Source organism: Notamacropus eugenii, chromosome 2 (assembly GCF_028372415.1).
Source record: "Notamacropus eugenii isolate mMacEug1 chromosome 2, mMacEug1.pri_v2, whole genome shotgun sequence".
Taxonomy (NCBI): domain Eukaryota; kingdom Metazoa; phylum Chordata; class Mammalia; order Diprotodontia; family Macropodidae; genus Notamacropus; species Notamacropus eugenii.
In genome coordinates this window covers 211,279,090-211,306,604 of record NC_092873.1, presented here as the reverse complement: position 1 = coordinate 211,306,604, position 27,515 = coordinate 211,279,090, and the positions used below count along the sequence as shown (strand labels likewise).

General features: G+C 35.8%; 1 long non-coding RNA gene across 3 annotated transcripts; it reads left to right on the top strand.

Moving 5' to 3' along the window:
• LOC140526766 (uncharacterized) lies at window positions 1-25,106 on the top strand. 3 transcript variants are annotated; one of them, XR_011974518.1, is made up of 6 exons: window positions 1-272; window positions 376-7,814; window positions 13,857-13,953; window positions 15,389-15,413; window positions 20,662-20,725; window positions 23,028-25,106. It is a non-coding gene; the product is annotated as an uncharacterized lncRNA (long non-coding RNA). The 3 variants fall into 3 exon arrangements; XR_011974517.1 differs by lacking the exon at window positions 376-7,814 and having other exon boundaries at window positions 9-272; XR_011974516.1 differs by lacking the exons at window positions 1-272; window positions 376-7,814 and adding an exon at window positions 7,821-9,003.
• Window positions 25,107-27,515: the final 2,409 nt, after the last annotated feature.

Genomic DNA, 27,515 nt, shown 5'->3' with positions numbered 1-27,515 from the left:
TATTGATGCACCCCCCTTTTTCCCCTGTGGTGTTCTGTTGCTGAATCCACATCTTACCTTTTCAAATACTGGCAAAGCATACCTCTCTCTCTCTCTCTCTCTCTCTCTCTCTCTCTCTCTCTCACCCCCTCTGATATGGATGAGAGAGGACCTGTGGACATTAGAATTACCCGTGAAGAAACTCTCTGCACCAGAGAAACACCAGAAACTTTTCTACGACTAACAGTCTTCAAGGGTTCCCTAGAACATTGAGAAGTTAAGTTAAGTCCCAGGTAACGTCCTCAATATTTGTTAGAGGTGGGAATTGAACCGAGGGCTTCTTGACTATGAGGTCAGTTAGAAAACTAACATGCTGTTTCTTAACACCTTTAATAGTTTGGGGTAGAGATGGGGGAAAAAATGGAGGAAATGGTATCAAGGTGGACCACAGAACTTGAAGATCCTTTGGCATACAGAATTTCCAGTGAAGAAATCCTCTCTACCAAGGCAGCTCACAATCTGCTCTGCAACTTATAGGGTTGTGTAAAGTACTGAGTCAGAGGTAAGATTTGAACCTAGATGTTTCTGACTTCCCATTCAGTTCTCTATTCATATGAGACATTGCTTCTAATGCCTGTAATTAAAAACATTTTAAATTTTGTTAAGAATCGGTTACATTATACATGTGGGTTTTTTCTCCGAGGAAGGAAGGTAGGAGAAGGGAGAATAGGGATCTTCATCTGAAAATAAAATAAAACAATTCACAGAACTCAAATCAAGTTCACTGACTTCAAAACATCTTACTTTTGCCTCTTTTTGAGAATCAGAACTTTGCTAGTCTCTAGGCTTTTCAAGTTATATCTACCAGTTCTTTCAAGATTGTAGAATATGTTTTATCTATTTGGTGACTTGAAATTATTGAGGGAAATTCTTATTATCTTCTCAATTATTCTAGATATTTTTGACAAACCATATCATATTTAAGATCCCTTGTGAGGGAAGGAGGAAAATTATAGCACGTTATTTCTTGACACTATTTTTAAAGGAAGAAATTCATGCCATTCTTCTTTTACAAAAAATTCAACTCTTCAGGTGTATTTTGACATACTATTATCCACTAAATCAATACTAAGAGAAAAACAGACTAGAAATATCACCTTAGTTGGGAAAAATGACAAAACTTTGTCTTCCAAGGAACAATAATGAATTTAAAAAGTGGAGATACCTCTGGTTACTTAAATATGACTGAACATAGACTAGCAAAGACAGTAACTTTAGTAAGTCTCAGGGTGTGCTGCATAGCTACGTGTCTTCTGTGCTGATTCTATTTTGATGAGTGAGAATGTCATAGCCCCGAGGCATCCTTGCAGTCAGGAAGACCACACATACAGACCAAATTTTCAAGGCAATGGTGTCACTGACAATGTGGTAACTGGATGGTAGCAAAGCTAGTGCAAATTTCATATGTGAGAGAGGACACAAACAACTTACTATGCTCTTTATGTTGCTTGTAGCTCCCTGTAAATAGTTCACCAATGGTCAAGTTTATGACTTGTATATAATGTAATAGACTGGATGGAAAATGAAAAATGCAACTGAATATCAAGATATGTCTCCCATATAATGTCAAAAGATTAAATATCCATTCAACAAACAGTCAAACAAATTTTTCAGTTTCGATCTGTCCATTCCAAAGCAATTTTATCTAAAGGAAAGTTCATTGGTTTGGGAGTGTCAGAAGACCTGGGTGTGAATCCTATCTGCTACTTTTTGCAACCTCGAGCTAGTCACTTAACCTTTTTTGACCTTTGGTTTCCTTATCCATAAAGCAAGGATGTAAAACTAGATGATTTTAAGGTCCCTTGCTGCTATACATGTATGATTCTAACTCCACACAATCCAGTACTCAGAAATAAAGACTATTCTTTTCTTATCCAGTTCAAATTGCCAGCATTAATATAATTTCTTGGATATAAATATGTTACCTCCATTTAACTCTCTTACACTCAGAAAAGAAAGGTACAAATTCCTGCCCCTTCCCACTGAAAGAAATGTCAACAGGATTATCTTGTATTTTCAGGCTTTAGCTTATAAAGTTCACACTACACTGCAATCATCTATTTTTACACCTAGGAAAACTATGACTAGGAGGAAGAGGAGTTATTTAGGCTACTTTCTCTTTGACTTGGCTCCTTTCAATTCAAAGCATTTTAGAGCTCCAAAACTGGTAATAGTATCCTATAGGAGAATGGCTAAGGGAAAGAAGCCTGCAGTAGCACCCTGACTGTGGAACCCCCAACACATAGAAGCCTTTAAGCAGCTTCCTGAACAGCCAACTGCAGTGTTCTAACTGGGGACACTGAATATTACCAGAATTTTTAGTACAAACACACCAAGACACCAAGGGAGATGAAAGCCATTGAGGTTAAGACCAAGCAAGGCCTGAGCACCCCATCCAAGAGTGCAGGAGGAGATAGATGCCTACCCTGTCACAGAGTCCCATTTCAGGAGCTGAGGTTAGAGATAAGAGTAAACAGAAGATATCAAACCCTAGGAAGAAATATTATTGACCGTGCAATGCCTAAAAGGAAGGCCCAGAAGAAGAGAGTAACCACAATGCAAGTACAAAAAGAGTCTCACCAAAAAAAAAAAAAAAATGATGTCTACTTGGACCATAAGAGTAACTTGAAGGAATGAAGCAAGAGATAAGTATATAAGAGCTCAGAAGAAAAATTTTGTGAGAAGAATAAATAACTTTAAATGAAAGAAAGAAAATCTTACCCAAACAATGAATTTCCTTTTTAAAAAATGGAAGGAGGGGATTAGAATTGAATAATTGCTTGAGAGAACAAGAAATATTTAAAAAAAAAACAATAGATTGAAAAAATTTTTAAAGTATCTACTATCAAAAAAATGACCTATATAAAAATAATGAGGAGAAATAATTTAAGAATCATCAGACTCCCTGGAAAAAACCATAACCAAAGAGAGGGGAGGGGAGGGGAAAGAGTATATATATTTATAAGTGAATTCTGTCAAACATTTGAAGGACAATTAATTTCAATATTATATAAGCTGTTATCCAAAAATAGAAAAATAAAATATTCTACAAAAATTTTTTCTATAATACAGAAATCCATAGCTTATGTATGATCATAGAAACTTCTTCTATGATGATCTTTATACCTAAATCGGGAAGAAACGAAGCAATAGAAAAACAACCTATACATCAATATTCCTAAAGAACAGTGACACAAAAATATTGAATAAAATACTGGCCAAAGAAAGGGTCTAGAAACATATTTATATGACTATATACGATAATCAGGTTGGATTTATAACAGAAATAGAAGCTGCTTTAATATTAGGAAAACTACATATATAATAAGCCAGATTAATTAAAAACAACAAAAGTAATATATTAATATCAAAAATATTTTTACAATATACTATATATATTTTTGTTTTAAAAATTAAAAAAGGAATAAATGTACCTTTCCTTAATATGATAAGTAGAAGCTGTCTAAAACTAAGGGTCAGCATTCTATCTAATAGAAAAAAGCTACAGGACTTTCCAATAAGATCAGGGATAAAGCAAGAATATATGTTATTACAACTTTAACTTCATATAATACTAGGAATGCTGTCTACATCAATAAAACAAAAAATTTAAAGATACACAAAGGCAAAGATAAATCAAAACGATCACTTTTGCAGATAATATGTTGGTCTACTTAAAGAATTTGGAGATTCACCAAAAAATTGCTTAAAACAAATTTTGGCAAAGTAGCAGAATATAAAATAAACTCATGCAAACGATTAATCTTTGTGAATATTAGAAAAAAACTCAATAGAAAAAGGGAGAAAGAAAATTCCATTGAAAATAACTACATAACATATAAAATGTTTGGGAGTCTACATACCAAGACACATACAGAAACTGTATATGAATACAACCATAAAATCCTCTTTATAGAAACCAAAACAGACCTAAACAACTGGAGAGATGTTCATTCCTCATGTTTGGGCATTTCTGTTATGCTAAAAATGACAATACTTTCAAAATTAATTTGCTTATTCAGTGTCAGATCAAATTAACAAAATACTGCTTTAGTGACCTAGAAAAAAATACTAACCAAATTCATCTGGAGGAATAAAAAAATCAAGAACCTCCGAGGAAATAATAAATAAAAATAAGAAGGAAGGGGGCTTGCAGTACTTGGCAGTATTCAATTATATTCAAATAAGTAATCATTACAACTATTTGGTATTAATTTAAACATAGAAAAGGAGATCAGTGGGACAGATGACAAACATGAGGTCCAAAAGCAAACAAACATGGCAGCTAGATGGCAAAGTAGATAGAATGCTGGGCCTGAACTCTAGAAAACCTGAGCTCAAATCTGGCCTCAGCTATATACCTGGGTTTCACTTAACCTGTTTGCCTTAATTTCCTAAACTGTAAAATGGGGATAATAACATCGCCTACCTCCCAAGACTGTTGTGAGGATCAAATGAGATAATTTTTGTAAAACACTTAACACAGGTTCCTGGCACATAGTAGGAACTATATAGATGCTATTATTATTATTATTATTGCCGTTGCTATTAATATTATTACCACATATTTAATAAAAACAGAGTTTCTAAATACTGGGGAAAGCACTTACTATTCAACAAAAACTACTGGGAGAAAAATCTGTCAGAAAGTAAATTTAAACAAATATATCATGTCATAAAATCCAATGATCTCCAAATAGATATTTAAATATAAAAGTCATATCATAAACAAATTAGAAAACAAGGTAAAGAGATTTTTTTACAACTATGCACAGGGGAAGTTGATGAAATAAATCAATAGACAAGATCGTAGAAGATTAAAACGGACAATTCTGACTACATAAAATTAAGAAGCTTTCACATGGGCAAAATCAGTGCAGCTAAACTCAGATGTAAACAATTAACTGGGGAAAAATATTTGCAGGAAGTTTCTCTGATAAAGATCTGATACACAAGAAATATAAGGGACTGATTCAAATATATAAGAACAAGCAATGCCACTACTTGGCATATACCTCTAAAGAGATAAAGAGGGGAAAAACCCATATATACAAAAATATTCATCATAACACTTTTTGTTTTGGTAAAGAAATGAAAACATAGCTAGTGCCCATCAAATGGGAACTGGGTAAATAAATTATGGTTAATAATAATAAATAGCTAATATTTATATAGCACTTATTATGTGCCAGGCACTATAGTAAGTGCTTTACAAGATTAGCTCATTTAATCCTCACAACAATCCTGAGAGGTAGGTGATATTATTATCCCCATTTTACAGTTTAGGAAATTAAGGCAAACAGAACTGACCTACCCAACTAGTTTGGTATCTGAGTTCACATTTGAACTGAATATAATGAAATATTATTGTTCTGTAAGATAAAAAAGACACATTCAGAGAAACCTGGAAAGATTTATGTGGACTGATGCAAGTAAACAACAGAATCAGAAGAGTAACTTATACAATGACTGTAGTATTCTAAAGAAAAGCCACTTTGAAATATTTAAGAGTTATCATTCCAGAAGACCAATAGCAAAGCATGCTTACCATGTCTTGCTAGAGAAGTAATTAGTAATCCTTGTCCTTTAATTGTGGTATTAAATGACTATCCTTAGTCATTTCTTCAGTTGCCATAAAAGTTTGATTTGGAACAACACTGTCACTAAAGCATCCAATGTGGTAGATATAATTAGATTATTGTTCATATCTGTTAAGCAAGATAACAGAAAGAGATGTTGTATGCCTTATCTTAATTCAGAGCATTAAAAATTAAAACATAGATCAAGTACCAAGAAACCAAATTATTTCACACTTAAGGTCTCTTTGAGTTCCATATAAATGTGTATTTCATTACAGTCAGGAAATTTAGAAAGGTCAAGGGGCTTGAAATCTGTTTTCTTATTTTTCTTCACTCCAAGTAATCCTTGGCACAGACTACCCCTGCATTTTAGTAAGAATTCATTTAATTTTTAGAAGCTGGCAGAGAGAAGGAGAGGATGCTTATCGAATTATATAAGCTTAAATGCTGTTCTCTGTTGAAATACAATGACTCCACCCAGCCATGCCTGAGCAACCATGTGCTAGACTTTGGCTGAGGAATGGACTCTCTCTGGTTATGACTGGGAGAGTTGCACAGAATGCTCATTCTGGTTATCCTAATACCTTTCATCTTCCATTTGTTAATTAAACTATTTAGTTACTATATAGACAGCTTATAAGTAGAGACATATACTATCCCTATAGCTTATCTAATGTAATTGATATACCATAAGCCAGTGGATATAGTATATTAAATCCAAAAAATCACTCTTCTTGCCAGAGCTTACTTTAATACTGTGAAGAGTGTGGGTACTTCAGTGTGCAACCAAACCTCCCCCCCCACCACCACCTCCCACTTAGTATTCAATTTAGAATGTTGCTGTGGCTACTTATGACACACCTAGTAAAACGTGTTATGCCAGTTCTATGCTGCCACAATAGAAGTTCTGCCAAAATTATTATCTTCATACTTTATCAGATGCTGAAATGTACATTTTTGTATATTTTTTATAATTATTTTCTTCTCTTTGATCTTGTACCTAAAAAAACTGGTAATACAATAATGAGTATATCAGTGTATTAATTATATTAATTATATAATTAATTATATTGATTTGGGGGCAGCTAGGTGGTGAAGTGGATAGTATGCCAGGCCTAGAGTCAGGAAAACTCATCTTCCTGAGGTCAAATCTGGCCTCAGACACTGACTAGCTCTGTGACCCTGGGCAAGTCACTTAACCCTGTGTTTTGTGATTTTTAGGGGTTCCGATTCGTTCCTGTAAATAACACTCCCACACTGCTTTAAAAATGAAAGTAGTTTAATTATAGACTGTCTATAATTACATCCAATACAACAGATAATACACAATAAGCACAGAGTAATAAGTATAATAACAATCAGTATAGCAGAAAAAGAAAACATCACCAGTTCGGGGAGCACCAACACCTGGATTTCATCAGCTGGGGAATCCCGGGATACAGCGTTCAGGGTCCGAATCGGGAGCAAAGGGTCCCAGGCAGAGCGTCCTCTCCATGGCTGAGATTCCGAGGACTTACACCAGGCGGGGGGACTTTATAGGGATCTAGACAAAGAAGGCTTTTTGCCAACGGCTCCGCACACTGTTCCAAGCTGGTCAGGCACATGGCCATGGGAATACAGGTTTTGTCCATCAAGGAGATATCATACGGGGGCCACAAGATATAAGTTAGTTAATCACATACTGGGAGGACTAGCCAGATCCTCCAAGTATTATCTATGTGTTCCGGGAGTGGCTAGTTCCCAAAACATTAAGGCATGGCCAACTCGCGCATGTTATGTTCCTTGAGAGGTCACCAAAAGGACAGAGTGAACTTACTTTATTCAAGGGATATGAAATATTCCTTCACCCTGTTTGCCTCAGTTTCCTCATCTACAAAATGAGCTAGAGAAGGAAATGGCAAACCACTCTCATATCTTTGCCAAGAAAACTCCAAGTGTGGTCACAAAGAGTCAGATGTAACTGAAAAACAATAATTTCTTTATTTTAGAAAAACATCAAAAGACTTGGAGGAAATAACAAAGAGTGAAAAGGGCAGAGCCAAGAGAACACTGTATACAGTAACAATATTGTTCTAAGAACAACTGTTAATGACAGTTATTTTGAATATTATAAATATTCAAGTCAGTTACAAACAACCTATAAAGGAAAATGCTATCCACCTCTAGAGAAACAACTGATAAATGGAAGTATGTATGGTAAGATATTTTTTTTGGAGGCAATTAGAATTATGTGACTTGCCCGGGGCACATAGCTAGTAAATATCTAAGGCTGAATTTGAACTCAGGTCCTCCTGACTGCAGGGACCACGCTCTATCCACTATGTCACCTAGCTATCTAGTATGATATATGCACACATACACACACATACATACACATATCTGTGCCTAATGGTGGCCTTCTCTAATACAGGGTGCAGAGGAAAGGAGAAAGAAAAACTACACAGCAGAGAACAAAAGAAAACTTCGAAGGAAGCATAGAAAAGTAGCTTTGCTTTAAAAATGATGCATAATGTTTATATTGCAGTTTTTCAAGAAAAAGGTAAATAGTGTGAAATGGAGATTGAAGATCATATTGAATCCTCTGTGTTGTGCTGAGTAAATGGAAGGGATTGTTTTTTTTTAAATTTTTGTATTTCAGTTCAAAATTTTTTTCAGAAAAGAAAAAGAGGTTGATTTGATTCAAAAAGAAGAGGAAAAGGGAGGTGCAGTTGATAGAGTACAGGGGTCAGGAAGTTCTAAGTTTGAATCCTGCCTCAAATACTTACTTGGTGACCCTGGGCAAGCTTTTAACTTATCCCGATCTTGGTTTTCTTATCTGGAAAATGGGAATAATAATTGCAACTACCTTAAAGCGTTGTTGTGACGATCAAATAAGCTAATATATGGAAAGCTGCAAACCTCAAAATGCTATATAAACGCCATTTATTATTTATTATTACTAAAACCCAAGTCTTACCGCCTCAAAAGTCAGCCATCCTGGCCTCTTCATATACCCATAAATGCATACATGTGAGCCTGTATATATACAAAGATATATTCATAATAGCACTTTCAAGCAAACAAAGTTAGTGACCATCAATTAGGAAATAATTGAATATATTGTGTTATATGACTGTGATGGAATATTATTGTGTCATAACAATGAATATGAGGGATTCTGAGTAACATGGGAAAACTTATATGAACCGATGAGGGTGACGTAAGTAGAACCAGGAGAAGAACATACATGATGGCTATAATAATATGAACTAAATTGGATGCTGAATAATTATAATAATCAATCTTGACCCTGAGGAGGAAATGGGAAAACACTCTTCTTTTTTCAGTAGAGAAGTGCCTACAGCCTGGAATATTGCCTGTACTACCAGAAGAGGTCACTGTGTCAGTGAGTTTTGCTTAATTGTTTTTCTTTCTTATAAGACTAGTGGGAGTTAGAATATCTAGAAATGATGGTGATATAAAAACAAAGGGTACCACTAAACATACTTTTAAATATCATTGACTTTTATACACCCTGATTCAAATCCGTTAGAATTTTTCCTTCTTCTTAGCACCTCCTAAATGAGACCAAAATTAAGAGTTCCATTTAACTACAACTGAATATAAACCAAAAAAATGATGAATAAGTAGATAAAAAATGCCTGTTATCTAGACTTTGACATTCAGTTGAATGGATACATCATAGAAATTTCTCATCAGAATATATATTTTAGACAAACTGTAAATGGATAATGAGCTGGGCCCACTACTGAATAAGAGGCAAGAAATGAGTGGGTTAGATTATATTTAAGAAATAGCACCAAATTCTGAGTCATGTCAGCAATAAGATGGAGGACTAGACATTTTCTCTGTTTTCCATGACCTCTCAAACCTCTCTAAAACTAAAATTATACACCAAAGACAAAGCAACTTCAGCTGTCTCCATGGTCTAGGACACCTAAAATCCAAAGGAAGGTTTAAATACAACGAAACCATGAGCTAATGATGTTCCCTACCACTGTGCTCAATCAACAACCCTTCCCCACCTCCCACATTACCAAGAGTGATGCTGCACTAGAAGAGCCAAGGTCACAATACGAATTTATAACAAAACCCACCCTCACACCTCAGTCTTCCCTCCTTCTTTTCAGTGCCATGTAGACCCCAACCAGGCTACAGAAATTTGCTCTAGCCTTGACAGACATCCAGGTAACCTCATAGCATCAAAGCTGCAAACCTTTGAACTGTCATTGCCATGAAGCATGAGCAGAGTCAGAACTGGGTCAAGAACCCCATAAAACCATCAAGAGCTGGGGTAGACAACTCTGTAGCACCAGAAATGCAAAACTCTAATGTTGAGCCAAAGAGGTAAAAAATAGAGGGATTAGGACAAGATGTTAGGAAAGGATACTGTGTTGGCTGTTGTCATTCATTCTTGATGAGGACCAAAATGATATCACTATGTTGGTCAAGGTACACTATGGCTAATTAGATTATTATGAGTTTAGAACGCTCTACCACAGGTCAGGCACAAATAGTCCCCATGAACATTTGGAGTGGTGCTGTCTTTAAATTTGCTCATGTCACATTTCTTTAAAGCTATTGCAATTCTTCTTTACTCACAGAACACAGTACCTTCTGTGATGTGGACATGGACATAGCATACTAGGTGATCCTTTGCCAGTGTTTCTCATGTTATGCCATAGATTCCAAAGTTCTTCAGAGAGACCTTAAGAATGTCCTTGTATCATTTCTTCTGACCTCCATGTGAGTGTTTGCCTTGTGTGAGTTCTCCATAAAATAGTGTTTTAGGCAGCTGTATATTTGGCATTTGAACAACATAAGCAGCCCATCAGAGTTGGACTCTCCACAGTAGAGTTTGAACACTTGACAGTTTAGCTTGAGAAAGGACCTCAGGATCCAGTACATTATCTTGCCAGGTGATCTTCAGAATTTTCCTAACACAATCCAAATGGAAGCGATTCGGTTTCTTGACAGGGCACTGGTATACTGTCCAGGTTTCTTCACAGGCATACAACAATGAGGTCAGCACAACAACTCTGTAGACCTTCAGTCTGACAGGCAGTCTAATACCTCTTCTCTCCACATTTTTATCTGGAGGCTCCCAAACACTAAACTAGCTCTGGCAATGTGTACATCAACCTCATCGTTTATGCGTACATCCCTGGAAAGTATACTGCCGAGTAAGTGAACTTATCCACAATATTCAAAATTTCTCCATTTGCTATAATTGATAGTTCCACGTATGAATGGTGTGGTGCTGGCTAGTGGGGAACCTGTGTTTTCTTAGTCTTAATTATTAGGTCAAAATTAGCACAAGCAGCAGAGAATCAATGCAAAGTTGGTTGCATCCCAGCCTCAGAGACTGCATCAAGTGCACAATCATCTGCAAACAAAAAGTCTTGCACCAACTCCCCCTCCACTTTGGTCTTGGCTTGTAGACTTTGCAAGTTAAATAATTTACTATCAGTGCAGTAGCTGACCTTGACACCATTTCTGTCCTCATTGAAGGCATCGGACAATATTGTTGAAAATCTCATACTAAAAAGCATGGAGCAAGCATATACTTTGCTTCACTTCATTGGTGACTGGGAAAGAGTGACAGCATCATTCATTATCCAGAACCACATGCTGTCATGAAATTGACATACAATACTGATAAACTTCAGGAAACCAAATTTTGACATAATTTTCCACAAGCCCTCACACCTGACTGTTTGAGATCAAGAAACATTGAATACAGCCTCTGTTCTGCTCCTGGCATTCATGAGTTGTTAAGCAGCAAACAGCATATCACTATTCCTCAGTCCTTTCTGAGACTGACTCTTGGGTAGATGATCATCTACCAGGTGAATATCAGTCTATTAAGGAGGAGTCTGGCAAGAATCTTTGCAGCAATGACTAAGAGAAACCCACCCCATCCCTCAAATTAATTGTTAATACTAGGTGAAGGGGGAGGGAAGGGGAGGACTTTGCACTTCCCTAAATCTGAGGGGCTCTTCCAGTTGGACAGCATTTAGCTGGGGCCAGTTCTAACCACCCAAAAGTCATTTAGGGCAGATACCTAGGCTGGTGAACTATGAATTGCCCAGCATGAGAGAAGGCAGAGGAGCTTTGAGAACCAGCCCCCAAGAAACCACAGTTGCAGGTGAAAGTGGCAATAAGGGAAACAAGGGGGTAAATGACTGAAATTACCAAAGATTTTAGGAAGAAGTAAACTCAGTGACCTTGAAGATAAACAGATAAATCATCAGGAAAAACAGTAACACCAAAAGGAAGCAAGGCTTCCAGATTTAGTAAACAATTTCAGATTTCTAAGAATAAATATCGCAAAACAGAAGGAAATGATCTAACACTTGATGAGACAGAGAACCCTGTAGAATGTGAAGATAACATGGAATCATAACACACTATACTTGAGTGGTTCAAAGAATAAATGAGAATTATGAGAGCAGAATTTATTTCCCACCCAGCAAAAATACTGGACAAATTAGAAAAACTAAACAAAAGAGAGAATAATAGATTGAGAATACAAATACATAGAAATAAAAGACAATCTAAAAGAAGCGAAACAAAAGAAATCAATCACATGAAAAAATATGATTACTGTCCAAGCAAAACATACCAACTGTAAAGAAGGGTTACATAAAGACAACTTAAGGAACATGGGTCTCCCTGAAAAACATCATGGGAAAAAAATCCTCAACAACATAATGAAGGCATTATGGCCAGAACTTCTGAATATAGAAAATAAAATATCAAACAAAAGAATTTTCTGATTGCCACCAGAAACAAACAAACAAAAAAGCCTACAAACCCCAAGAAACATAGTGGTTAAGTTTAATACTTCAATTCAGAAACAATAAGGTCTGCAAATAATCAGTGGAAGACCTTCAAAAACAAAGGAAAGGAAATTTGAATAATGCAAGACTATTCTGCACCCATCAGAAAACATAAGAGGGAATGGTATAATGTGTTGTGAAGAGCAATGGAACTCAGGATACAGCCCAGGGTGACCTACCTTGAAGAGGTATGCTTGAGTATACGCTTGACCATACATGAAAAAAAATTGACATTCAATTATAAAGAAATATTTGAAACAAAAAAAAAAATAGAACCAAAGAGATTATTTGCTCCTCAAGTACCTCCAATAACAGAAATGTAGAAGTGAATAAATGTAACAGACAGCAACAGAAACAGCAATAACAACAAAATGATAGCAGAAGACCAGTAACAGATGTTTTCTAAATGTACACGAGAAGACCGAATGAAGGTGGAAATCTGGTAGAGGTACTAATGAAGAGTCAGGCATTAGAGACAAAACCTGGTGACACTCTGGTGAATTACTGTTTTTGTTTTGTTTTGTATTTTGTGGAACTACATTGCAACATTGGAGAGCACATGAAGTATGGTAAGGGGTTAAAGAGAAGTATGTGATGCCCAAGGGGGCAGTCTCAGGCGTAATTAGGGGGCATTGAATAAAAAATAAGGGAGCAGTGGAAGCATAAGGAAAGAAAAGAGAAAAAAAAATGTTGAAAAACCATTCATATATGTTGCATCTGTTGTGGAACAGAGTTAAAGTCATAGTGATTACATTATTTTCCAAATAAACACACAAAATTCAAGTTATAACCAATCACTGATCAAATCTGCTGACACGTCTTAACAAGTATATGCTAACAGATGAGCACATGGCACATTGTTGGAAAATCCAGCATGCATCAGCAGAAATATGTGCATGTGATGATTCATTTACAATATATACTATAGAATTAATTACACGATGAGATATTGCATCATCAAAATTTCAATGCAGGAAAAACCCCACAAATTTATAATAAATTATTAAATTTAAGATCTATCATTTTTTAAAAATATTTTTGTTCTTTTAAATGACTCAAATTTAAAAAAAAAAAACTATTAAAGGGTTAAAGAAAGTAGATTTCCAGAGAGATGCTGAGTAAATTTTGAAAGGGAGTGGTAGGCCAAATAAGCTTGGGGACCTCTGATCTAGTCTAACCCATACCCCAAATGAGTCACCACATTCACATCCAAGACAAGTGGTCAATTAGCCTTTTCATGAAAAACTCCAGTGTAGGGGAAACTACTATCTCCTGAGGGTGTCAATTTTGTTCCATATAACCCAAATTGTTGAGAAGGTTGGTTTTTTTTCCACTTATATATCTAGAACTGAAAATGACCTCAGAAATCATCTAGTCCAAACCCTTCTTTTTACAGATGAAGAAGCTAAGCCCAGGGAGGCTGTGACTTGTCCAAAGTCACACAAGTGGTGTGGAGACAACCTGCTATTTGGACCCAGGACCCATTAATCAAGGTTAAAAATTGTCATGAATTAAAGGATTTTCAAACTTTTGAGAGCAGACACTGTTTTTTGTAGGGAGTTTTCTCAGCACCCCCTGAAAATACATCTTGCATGTAGTCACCTTTTCTGTTTAACCAGAAGTCAAGCCCTACCTCCATGGGATTTTGAACAATAGGTATCAGCCCATTTTGACACATTGGCAGTAGTCTACAGGAATTCATTTGCTCTTTAAGGCTGAGAAGTTAAGACACGTAAGGAACATAAGGAGGAACAAAGTCCTTTTTTTCCCAGCTACAATCATCTAGATTTCAGAAATGCTTCCCCACTGACTAGAAATTTTTATCAAATTTCAACTTAAAAAAAGTCCTGCAGAGTTGGCAAAAAGCTACATCTACAAGGAGGAAAAAAAAATAGAGCTTCTCTGTGCCATCTGTCACATGAACAGCCACAAACTGGTTTTCTCTGGGTGAATGCACATACATGCTCATAAAGTGTAAGAGGAAAGAAATTATGAAAAGTGTTCCACATTGGCTTGTTAACAATCATAACAAAATGCATGCATATGATACTTTGCAATTCAAAAGGTTCAGCATTTAAATGCCTATTATGTGCCAGTCACTGTGCTAAGTGCAGGGGATGCAAAGAAAGGCAAAAAAGTAGTCTCTGCTCTCAAAATTTAGACTTGCAGTCTATACGTGGGAGACAATATGTAAACAATTACACATAAACAGGATTTATACCGGGTGTATTGGAAATAATCAACAGAGGAAGGTACTAACAATAAGGGGGAAATGGGGAAAATTTGTAGAAAGTGGAATTGTAGGTGAGACTTGAAGGAAGCCAGGAAAATCAGGAGACATATTAAGGAGAGAGAGAACTCCAGACTTAAGGGACAGCCAGATCATAGAGTATTTGCAGAAAGAGGAATAAAGTGTAAGAAGATGGGGAAAACAGGAAGGGTCCAGGGTAGAAGTCAAAAAAGAGAGTTGTTATTTGATCTGTAGGTAATATGGAACAACTGGAATTTATTGAGTGGGGTGGGAGGGGTAACATGGTCAATCTTGTATTTTAGGAAGATCAGTTTGACAATTAAGTGGAGAATGGCTAAAGGGAGGAGACTCCTGTGGCAAGGAGACCAATTAGAAGGTTACGGCAATAGCTTATGAAAGAGATAAGGACTTAAATTAGAGTGGTGGCAGTGTCAGAGGATAGGAAGGGGTATATTTAAGAGCTGTTATGAAGGTAGAAATGATGGGATTTGACAACTGATTAGATGTGGATACTGGAGGATGGATGACATTTATTATGTTGCAACAGTCAAAAAAATAGTGCCCTTTCTATTTTCCATGTATTGGATATATATTTAGATATTTCCATGATATCTCTTCAATAGAACATAATATCCTTGAGGACGAGGACAATAATCTTTGTCTTTGTATCTCTCTAGGGTCCAGCAAAGTGCTTTGAACATGGTAGGTATTTAATAAATGCTCAGTGATTGTTTCAAGGATGAACAGATTTATTCACTTCTTTCTATAGCTTCCTAGGGAGACAGAGAGAATAATACACACATAATATTACCTTTAGATAAGCCATTGTCCTATATGGCTGTGGGATTTTGATAATAAAGAAAAATCTGAATTTTTAATTCGACATTTGTAGTCTAGGATCCTCCTCCTCTTGTCTGAGGATTGAAAAAGAAACATAGTGTTGCACAAATCTGTACACTAAATAAGTTCCTGGTATCCAATAAGAAGTCATTTCCCAGTAGTCAGGGATGTACTGTAGAGACACGAAGGGAAAAGATCATACAACAAAGCAGCCAAGAAAGACAGAATTCTAGAGTCTAGGTGATTACAAAATTCCTCTTACAATTGGCATAGAAAACCACATAGCTACCAAATGGATCCCATATGGGACTATGGGTGGTCTTCAGGAGCCAGATGAATTATGAAAAATTCAACATTTACAGCAGCAGGGAAAGAGAAAATGTCAAATTAGCCTTGAAATAACCTGCATTCCCCAGTTGACTTTGCCCAGTGCCAAGCAGACTGACAAATTTTACTTTCAAAAAGATACTGCTAGTGAATATATATTATTGGTACTTTTGCTATCTTTAGTTTTTTGTAGGTTGCAAACATAGGACTTTGCTTTTATACTTTTAAATGCAGAACAAAGAAATTTGCAAAAAGAAAAAAATAATGGAATTTGTGGAACTTCCCTGATAGTGGAAAGGTCAGTTTTCAATGCCAGCTTTTTGTTCAGAAAATCATGATTCAGTAGAGAAATTCTGCTTCCTAACCACAATAACAATAGTTATTTTAACATAAACCTTCCATTCTAGGACATGAATGTGAAAAACAAAACGATAATCATACATTTCGATAGCATTTTGCCATTAAAAGCTACAAATGTGATTTGATACTTGATTCTCACAACAATGCTGTGAGATGGCTGGTACAAATGTTGTTGTCTACATTTTACTAATTAGAAAACTGAGCCTCAACATCACATAGCTGGCAGAGCCAGGATTGAGGGAGGGGGCAGCTGTGTGGTGCAGTGGAGAGAGTGCTGGGCCTAGAATCAGGAAGGGCTGCATTCCAATTCAGCCTCAGACCCTTACTGGCTGTGTGACCTTGGACAAACCACTTAAACTCTGTTTGCCTTAGTTTCCTCTTCTGTAAAATAGGTATAATAATAGCACTTACTTTTCAGGGTTGTTGTGAGGATCAAATGAAATAAGGATTTTCAAGCGCTTAGCACAATGCCTGGCACATAGTAAGTGCTATATAAATGTCAGGCCCATTCTCATTACAAATTTGTAGCCTAACAAGCTGCTTTTTTCTGCTTTTAGTCATAGAAATGTTTGTTTTCAAAAATGTACTAATGCCACCAAAAAAAAAAACCCTACCCCAAATTTTATTCATCTTAGACAAATTTGGCATGATGGTACCAATAGCTATCAATACTGATGGTGGTCACAAAATTGAGGGCAGGAAGGGAGTACATAGATTCTTTTTTTAACAGTAGCCAGATACATGAGGTAGGAGGCAATTGTCACTATGACATTTTAGAATATTATTAATATCTGATATTCACTTTTTTCTTTTTCTTTCTTTAATTTTAAAATAGCATTTTAATTTTCCCCAATTACATTTAAAGTTTTCTAACATTTATTCTTTTTAAATGTTGAGTTCCAAAATTTCTCTCTCCTTCCCTCACCACCTTCCTCCCAGAGATGGTAAGCAATTTGACATAGATTATATGTTCAATCATGCAAAACATATTAACATATTAGTCATGGTGTGAGAGAAGACAGAGACCTGAAGGGAAAAAAAAAAACACAAAAAAAAATACTAAAATTGAAAAATAGTATGCTTTGATCTTCATTCAGACTCCATCAGCTCATTCTCTGGAGATGGATAGAATTTTTCTTCCTGAGCTCTTTGGAATTATGATGGATCATTCTATTGTGGAGAATGGCAAAGTCATTCACAGTTGATTAACATTCAGTATTGCTGTTATTGTATACCATGTTCTCCTGGTTCTGCCCAATTTCCTTTGCATCAGTTTATATGTCTTTATAGGTTTTTCTGAAATAAGCCTGCTCATCATTTCTGATAACACAGTAATAGTGCCCAGCCTGTGGCAGAGCATTCCGAGCTCATATTGGTCTGATCAGTCACAGTTGGACAGATTGAAACTTGACTTTACCATAGTGATGTCATTTTGGTCCTCTTCCAGAATGAAGGACAACCATTCCATTACAATCATATACCACAATTTTATTCAGCCATTCCCCAACTGATGGACATTCCCTCAGTTTCCAATTTTTTGCCATTACAAAAAGAGCCATCATAAATATTTTTGCGCATATCATTATTCACTTTTGAATTGACTTTTTAAATGAAAGAAGAAAGACAATCTGAGAAAGAGACATTGTATGTTATAATTCATTTAATGGACACTATTATATTCCCCAAAGATGAGCTCATTATAGGCTTATATATCTTGGCAATAATAATGTTTCCATACAAGTGATCTCTGATTTCACTGGTGTGAATGCTTCTCTTTTGCCATAGCAAATCATAGCCGTTGTTGTGGTTAAAAACACATCACCTGTAGGTCAGCCTTCCAACGATGAGCCTCTCAGAACTTTTCTAAATGAAGTCCTTGAATGATAGGCATGCAACCTCATTGTTGAGCCCTATTCAAAACTTCTCCAGCTTGGTAGGACTTTCCAGAGCTTGCCTTCTGCTGGCATAACAGAGGAAAATCAAGACCATGCTTGAGAAGACACTCCAACATCGTATTAAAGCTAGATACTCTCACAATGCCGCTATTTGAAACCTTATTCCAAAATTACCTCACAAAATATCTTTCCTTCCGCTTATACAATGCAGGACCCCAGCAAATTTGCAGGGATATTGAAATCCAAATTCTTCCAAATCCCTTCATTCATTTATTCATTTAACACATTTGCTCGATTATTGTACATAAGATTTATAGAGACATCTATTAGAATTTCTAGTTTTACAACAAATATATAGAGACAGTTCTTGTATTAATAAAGCTTACATTCTAATGGAGAGGAAAGAAATGTAAACAAATATTTAAGCTACAATGGAGAGTTTTCTGAGTGACTGGGAGTGTGTCAAGTGATTCCTTTGATAGCTCAGGGGCAAGTCCTTTAGTAGAGATCACTTTCAGGGGAGTCATTTGGTCAGGAAAGGCTTCCTGAAGGATGTGGCGCCTTAATTGGGACTTTGAGGAAGAGAAGGATTTCAATAGACAAATATGAGGGAAGAGGGAGAGAACATTCCAAAAATATAAGACAATGTGGATAAAAACATATATTCATGGAAAGGGCAAGATGAGAATAAGGGATGGAGAATAATCCAGAGTGACTGCAATATAGATTTGTGAAAAGGAGTCATATGAGAAAATACTAGAAAGGTATGTTGGAGTCAGACTGTAGGGGACCAGAATTGCAGATGTTTCTAATTTATTTGGTTATCAATGGGAAAACATGGGAAGGTTTTTTTTGTTTTTTGTTTTTCAGTAGAGGAATGATTAGAAAATGCATTATGGAAGATTATTTGAATGTTATCTACCTCCTCACTGACAGGTGATGGACTTAGAGTGCAGAATGAAACTTTTTTTTTACATAGCCAATATAGAAATTTGAGTTTACTACAAATGTTTATAATTAATTTTGTTTTTCTTGCTTTCTCAATGAGGATGGGGGATGGGGAGTGGACTGGAGTGGTAAAAGGCAGAGAATGTAGACCCAAAAATAAAATACCATGGATTTTTAAAAATTTTACAAAGAGAGTATGAATTATAGGCTGAACATGAGCATATCAGCTAAGAAGTCATTATAATAATGATGATTAAGGAAAAAAAAAGATGATTATTTGCATAAGAACATTTATAGTGGGAATGGAAAGGAGAATAGATGTAGAATAGAGGTATCAAATTCAAATAAAAATGGGAGCCACTAAATCATATATAAAGATCCCTGTGAGCACATATTGGCTTAGAAAACTACATATCAACATTATCTATGTTTTATTATATTTTTATTTATTTTAATAAATATTGACCAATTACATTTTCATCTGGCCATACAGGAAGTATTATGGGCCACATGCAGACTGTATGACATCTCTAATGTAGGAGTGAGAGAAGTGACCATTTTATCTTATATTAATAACCCATTATCAATTAGGATCCAGGCTCATTTCCTCATTCAGAAGCCAGTCCACTATAGGTCAATCAGTCTCTGAAGGACAAAGCTGATAGATGAGCTTGGCCTAATCCTCAGGGTACAAGCTCCATGATCTTGGGCAGGACCCCACCCAACTAGGAGACCTTATTTCCAAACTTTAGAGTATAAGCAGATTCTAATCTAGATGAATGCCAGCCCTAAAGCATTAATCCTATGCCCTTGTACCCATCCATTACAGTTCAGGGTAACCTAACTCATGAAGGAGCAAACTGGAGTGGTCTGGGTAGAGATGGATTCCTTTTTCCAGGTTGCTGGAGGCAGCTGAGTCTCATGATCAAGTCATTTTCTCGGCAGGAGAAGCTGAAGACTTCTAGCTCATCTTTTCATTGATATTCCCACTCCCTCATTAATTGTCCACCAATCAGAATTGATTTCTCAGTCAGGAGAAATCCTTTCCAAAAAAAAAAAATTAAGGCATTCAGTGTCTCACTGAACATCAATTTATTGATTATCAGCTAGCCTAATTAATAAATTGATTATTAAACACCCAGAAACTCAGTCTCTACAGTTTGTTATTCATCTCAGGAGACACTGCAGGGGTAGAATCATCAGGCAGGACTTAACAACTGATTGGATGTGAGATAAATAGAGGAGTCAACTTTAGAGTTAAAAACTTGTGTGACCTGAATACCATAAAGAAAAAGAGTTGTTAGGGCAAGAGATAGATTTGAGGGAAAGGATAGTTACCTCAATTTTAAACATGTTGAGTTTGAGGTGCTGGTAGGACCAAATATGTATACATATACACACAGCATATACATACATTTATATTATATATACATACACACATGTATGTATGTGTATATTTGGATGTACTACCAACACATATATGTATATGTGTATATATTTCATCTGCTAGTTGGAAATACTTGACTTGAGTTCTGAAAGTTCTGGGAGCAGAAATAAAAATCTGATTTTATTTTGTATAGAGAATGAAAGTCATTGGATCAGATAAAATCACCAAATAAGAAAGTATATCAAGAGAAGTCCAAGGTAAGAACGTGGGGTACACTAATGTTTAAGGGATAGGTGGAGGATGAAGAGCTAACATAGAAGATAAAGGAGTGGCCAGGGTGAAAATGAGAACTATGTGAATACAGTGTCATAGAAGTCAAGGAAAAGAGTATGGCCTTAAGAAAGGTGGTCTATAGCACTGAATGCTACAAAGAGATTGAGGAGTATTAAATCAGAAAAATAATGGATTTAGCAAAATGGAAGGTCATTAGATTTATCACTTTATCATTAGATGGTGAGGGAGTGGGAGTGGAGGGAAAAAAGCCAGATGGTAGAGGAATGGGGTATGAGTGAGGAGTGAGAAAGCAGAAACAGCCATATAATATAGTGAAAAGAACATGGGATTTCGAGTTAAATTAAATAAATTTAAATCTCAGTTGTTTTATTTATTAGCTGTTTGAACTTGGCAAGTCACCTTATTTCTCTGGGTCTCAGCTTTCTAATCTTCAAAATAAAGGGGTTACAATCATTCTGGAAATATAAAAAAATTTCCAAATTGTTTATATCCTTTGACACAACGATCTTAATCCTGGGCACATATCCCAGTGCGGTTAATGATTCAGCTACTATATGTACTTTAGGAATTCAGAAAAGGGGGGAAGCATGAGATACAAAGTGGACAAAGTTTATAATAAGCCTAAAGAAGAGGACATGTGTTGTTAAATAAAGGAAAATAGTAATGGTGGGCAAGATGATGGAAGTCCTTAAAGGCCTGGCAGCTTTGATATGGTTGGAGGGTAAAGGGATCCACTGGTATACAAAACTCTTGGTATGGAATGTCCTTATAACAACACAGATTTGTAACCCATCCATAACATAAAATGAGTTGTCTAGGGTACTGAAAAGTTGAATGAATGTCCATGGCCACAAAGTTATCAAAGGAAGGAATTAAGCCCAGGTCTTTTTGCCTCCAAAGCCAACTAGAGGACACCCACTTTAGATGCCCCCATCTCACTGACTCTGTGCTGGTAGGAAATGTGGAACATTTTTTGAAGAGGTATAATAAGCTGAAAGAGGACATTTAAGATTAATCATTTGTTATTTTATCTTGCCATGTAATTTCCAAAGCTTTTCCTTTTCTCCTCTGTCCTGCCTAGAAATTTACCCAAACGCTCTGTTTCATTATTTCCTTCCTTATCCCCATAAATAAAACCTAGATAGAAGAATTTGCAATTTTAAATCATAAGTGGCACAAATTCATGTAATCTGATTTTGAGATTATAGGATATAGAGAACTTTAGAACTGGAAGGGACCTTAGAGATCATCTCATAGTAATAATAGCTAACAGTGATATAGAGCTTACTTTGTTTCAGGCACTGTGCTTAGCACTTTATAATTATCATCTCATTTGTTCCTCACAACAACTCTGGAAGTAAATTACTATTATACAATCTCCACTTTTATAGATGATGAAACTGAGGTAAATAAGGGTTAAGTAACTTCCCTGGGTCACACAGCTAATAAGTATCTGAGGTAGGATTTGGACTCTGGTTTTCCTTACTCCAGGTGTGGCTCTCCATCCACTGTGACACCTAGCTGTCATCAGCTTACAAATGAAGAAACCTAAGCTTAAAGAGTTTAATTTTTATAGAGGTCACACAGATAACTTCCTCAACGCCCCTTATAGAATGAATCTATGCATCAGAGTAGAGAGGAGTATAGATACATACCACAAGAATGAAGGGCCAAAGAGTCAAGAGAGCAGATTTAAGTGGACAGTAGCCTTAATGACATTCCCTAAATGTTTTCTCTGGATATAGTGCCCTCCCACACAGGTTCTTGTGGCATCCAATCTCCCACTTCTGTTGTAATTCCTTGGACTCTGGCACTCCAAAGAAACCATATTTCTTACAGAGCACAGATTTTGTTTTATATTCAAATCAGATAAATTGATGGGTTGGTTTGTTTTGATTTAGCTGTTTTTCTTTGTTAAAAGGGATAAAAGGGAAAGTTTAGTAAGAAGGGGATTATTGGGAAATGACGGTTTATAAAGCAAAAAATCATATGCAAAGTATTTTTTTGATTTGAATTCTAAGAGAAACTAGACGCTGGAAAAAGTTTTTTTTAGACTTTGACTGATTCCTCTCCTCGTTATCATGGAAAGTGAAGTGACATCAGAGATCTCCTATTAAGATAGCTTTTGCCCATAACATAATACTCAGACATGTAATCTGCCCTTCAGCTATTTTACTAGGAAAGAAACAGAGTTAATTAAGCCATCAAGCATTAGCTCTAATGTTGTGACCTTTATGTGGACTCTCCTCTTTCATTGTATTCCAGTAACTGCCATCTCCTTGGGAACTGTAAGGCAGGAATTTTGTGAAACCTCAGCAGAAGAAATAAGCCAATATGCCATCACCTGGTGCCCTTCATGTCTATTCAACCTTCATTCCTCAATATCAAAGCCATGGTATCTGAAACACAGCAAATATACGTGAAGAATACATTTACTCCAATCAGCCAAAAGATGGTAAGATTACCATGCGGGAACTTGTTGGGTAGCCTGATCAAAAACACAGTCACCAAATGCTACTGGCTCATTTTGTCCTGGTTCTCCTGGCAGAATCAGCCACATGCTAGAGTACAACATGTTTTCTTTCTGTCTCTCTCATGGAAAGAACAACATCTACTAATTGTTTGTAACACTAAGAAGATTTTTCCCCCACTGCTTTTTCTTGGGACACAACCAGTATGATTTAATAGGAAGAAAACCAACAACAAAATAAGAAAAATAAGAATATTGATAACTGGTACTTACACAGAACATTAAATTTTGGAACAAGCTACAAAGTATCTTGTAGTTACAGGGTACCTCTCTTTACATAGTGGGTTACATATGTAGTTAATATAGTGAAAATTTCCCTATTGGAAAAAAAGCTAATGAAATTATACATAACCTTGCAATTCATAACGTAATAAGACTGTTTAATTGTCCCTCAGAAGAATGGCACCACTGTGCCTGGTGATACACATTTCTCAAACCCTTTCCTACTGAATGGCCTGAAATGATGCTCTCACTGAGATCCTCTAAGACCCTGTGTAACTGAAACTTTATTTTTCAATGAATAAAAAAGATCACACACATTTGCCATGCACTAGTGTCACACACTAATAGCATTTCTCCCTGGGTTTCCATTGCGTAGCTTCTGTAGGATAAATTGGCTGAGTCCTGTGGAAATGTGCTGTAAACTGTAACTACTTCATTCAACACTCTCCCTTTTAGAAAGCTTTATTTAATAAGGAAAAACAAGTTACCATGTAAAATATCTGAGCACAGTGTAACACCCTATCTCTTCAGCATTTTACACGCTAGTACTGTATCTTGGTTGGGAGCCATTAACAATTGTTTTGTATTTTCCCATATGGCTCCAAATGGGTACACAGCTAGTATTACCAATCGTATTTTATAACCTTTGACTGTAAGTTGCTTACAGTGCCAAGAATGAATGAAGTCAACAGATGGTCCAGTCAGCTGACTTACACCACATGTTGATCAGAAGCATCCCCTTGGGCCTTTTGGTTTGGCTGTAGAATGAATTTATGTGTTGAGGCAGAGGAAGATTCAGTTTCTAAAAGCCTTAATAAATTCAGCAGGCAATTATAAATTGGTATGCATACTGCATTGTGCTAAGTGCAATTAGAGGTATAAAATTAATTATCCCCAGCTCTCCCCTCAAATTCTCCTTTAGCTAAGTCTATTAGAACTTCAGAGTTCACCTGCACAGGTTGTTTTCTGGCCCCCGTATTGTCCCTAAAATACAAAGGCATAGTAGCACAAAAATTTAAAAACAAGTACAATAAGAAGGTGGCAACAGTTTCTTGTCCTCTGGAGATGCTGGAATAGAACTGGAAGAGGGTCAGGTAAGGAGCAGTTAATCAGGAGACACTGAAGTGAATGCACTATTTAGAGGTGTTCTGGCTGCATCCAGGACAACTTTCTCCAATTAGGCATGAGCTCATTGCGAGACTGATGTAACATCCTGCCTAAAAGGGGAGTTCAAAACATTTGCATCACTGTTAAAAAAAAAAAAAACAGCCATCTTGCCAAGAGTCTGTGGTATTATTTTCAATAATGACTCTGGAATTAGCTAAGATGAGAGTGTAAGAAAAGTCTACTTTACTACTTAGATTTATTGATCCCTGTACTGAATTTTTAATAAAGACATGTTAAAGAATGGATATTAGACTAAACGCCATTATACAGCCTTTCTTAGGAGAAACAAAATGGTGGTTCAAAAGAAGTGTCTTTCATAAAAGGGGCAATTGTGTCAAAAAGCTATCTAATTCACTATTTGTGACAACAATGAAAACACTAAGGTGTACATGTTTCAAAAGAAATAAACTGTGTTTGTAGATATAGATACAAGGCTCTAATAATAAAACATGCACACTGTTGGTCTGAAATCATACTTATTGCCCAGCTCTGAGGACATTTCAGTTGACTATACCTGTCTCAAGGGACCTGTCACATCTATAGTATCAGTTCAGAAAATATCTTCTGAAGTACTGTGAACATTTCAAATTTCAATAGGTTCAGAAGTAATTTGAACATTTCATGAACAGTCAAAACATGATGAACATATTCTCAAATGAAGTAAAAGTTTCATTTCATGGGCAAATGAAGAACACAATGTCAAAGAGACTTACTTCATATTAGAAATATCCTTATCTAAAATACATAGGACCATGAAATATTATAGTAAGAAGAGAATTTAGAGGTCATCTAATTCAATCCCCAATTTGATATGAATCTTTTCCAACAATCAGTAATCTAGAGCCTGCTTGAGTAAAGATAGGAATCTCTTTAATGTTCCATTTGGGGAGAACTGATGAGACCATTTTCTGAAGTGAGAGTCTTAATAATACTACCTACTACATCATTAGGCTATTTGATTTTCTTAGAATTTGATGCCTCTAATCAGAATCTCAAGAGCTGAAGAAGTACACTATAAGACAGAATATAGAATGAAGATATGTAGATGGATAGATAGATACTTATATATAAAATACAAAATGCTATATAAAATATCTTCCCATTTCATCTAAGGGTTGTTGTAAAGAAAGAACTTTGTAAACCTAAAAGTACTGTTAGAATGTGAATGATGAGGCAGTCATCTAGATAGGAGTCTCCATCTGAACTAAAAAGAACTAATCTTTCAGGTACAGCAAAGAGGGAAGCAGCAGTGATATCTAAAAAAATGTAGGATGAGTTGCTTTCATCCTTTCTTATACTTTTAGTTGAGTTTACCCAGTATCTCTTAGTACTGATATCCTATGTCATTACACATTTTCTTCAGAGGTTTTTGAAAGGAACTTTGGTTCTCTGGAGTAAGAAATTTTGTCACCATTCTTTGCTTTATATTAGTAATCCACTGAGTAGTTACTATGTATGTAAGATATAGGGAGATTCAAGTAATTCAACATGTATTTTTTCATGAACTACTAATGACTAAAAACAATATTCTCAGTTAAGTCTTTACAAAATAAGAAGGTATAGATTCATTAAATAATGGACAGAGTGCTGGTCCTGGAGTCAGAAAAACTTGGGGTCAAATTCTACTTCTCACAAGTATAAGCTATACAATCCTAGACAAATCTCTGAGCCTCAGTTTTCTCATCTATAAAAGGAGGAGGTCGCACTAGATGGCTTGTCAGATCTCTTCTAATTCTTCATCTACGATCATATTGTATTTGGGGATTTTATAAAATTCTTCTATAGACATTAAACAGGTTTCATAGAAAGAAACAAGTATAAATATTGAATGTGATCTTTAAATAACTGGATATACAGACACACATATATACAGATTTATATATATATATATACATATACATATACACATATACAGATAGATATATAGATATATATAGATACATATATATGTATACATATATACATATATATATATAAACAAACAATCACCACTGGAAGAGAGGCAGTGCTGTGTAGTGGATACTTAGAATCAGGCAGACTTGAGTTCAAGTCCTTCCTTTGATACATATTAATAAACTGTATGATAATACGAAAGTCTCTTAAATTTTCAGTGGCCTCTGAACAACTCTTTGACAATGCTAGGTTATAAATGAGGTGCTAATCTGTATCAGTTTCCACACTAGTTCCCCTATATTAAAAAAAATCACAGATACAAACCTCCATCATCATCATCATCATCATCATCATCATCATCATCATCATCATCAATGAAGACAATGGGAGTTTCATACTGTTATATACATATTTCTTTCTGGGAGTGGAATGTTGAGTGGTCAAAAGTCTCTCTCTGTCTCTGTCTCTCTCACTTTTTCTCTCCTGACTTCATTTATTTTCCATTTCCTTTATGCTTTTAATTTAGAAAATTTGTCTTAAAATTGCTTAAACAAAATAACCTTGAGAGAGAACAGACAGTGAAGCTGGTAAGATGATAGTGAACTGTGTGTTCTAATGGACAAAACTATAAAAATAGACCTCCTCTAAAAAGAGCTGATGGAATTGGAATGGGAACTCAGCCAAAGAACCAGACAATTTGGCAGCCTTACTATTTATCTCTGTTACGCCGGACATAAAAGTGCTCTTTTGCCCTTTGCTAGCTAAAACTGGATTTGAGGTTATTTTTATTGTGATGACATTATACAGCTACCTGGCCCAGTAAACTAAGAACTAATCTTGGGGCTTTTAGTCTTTGATATTCGTGCCACTTTAGTATTGAATGTAAATCGCAAACTTGCTCTCAATGTTCAATTCCTGTATATTTCTTCTATAGTGCTTTG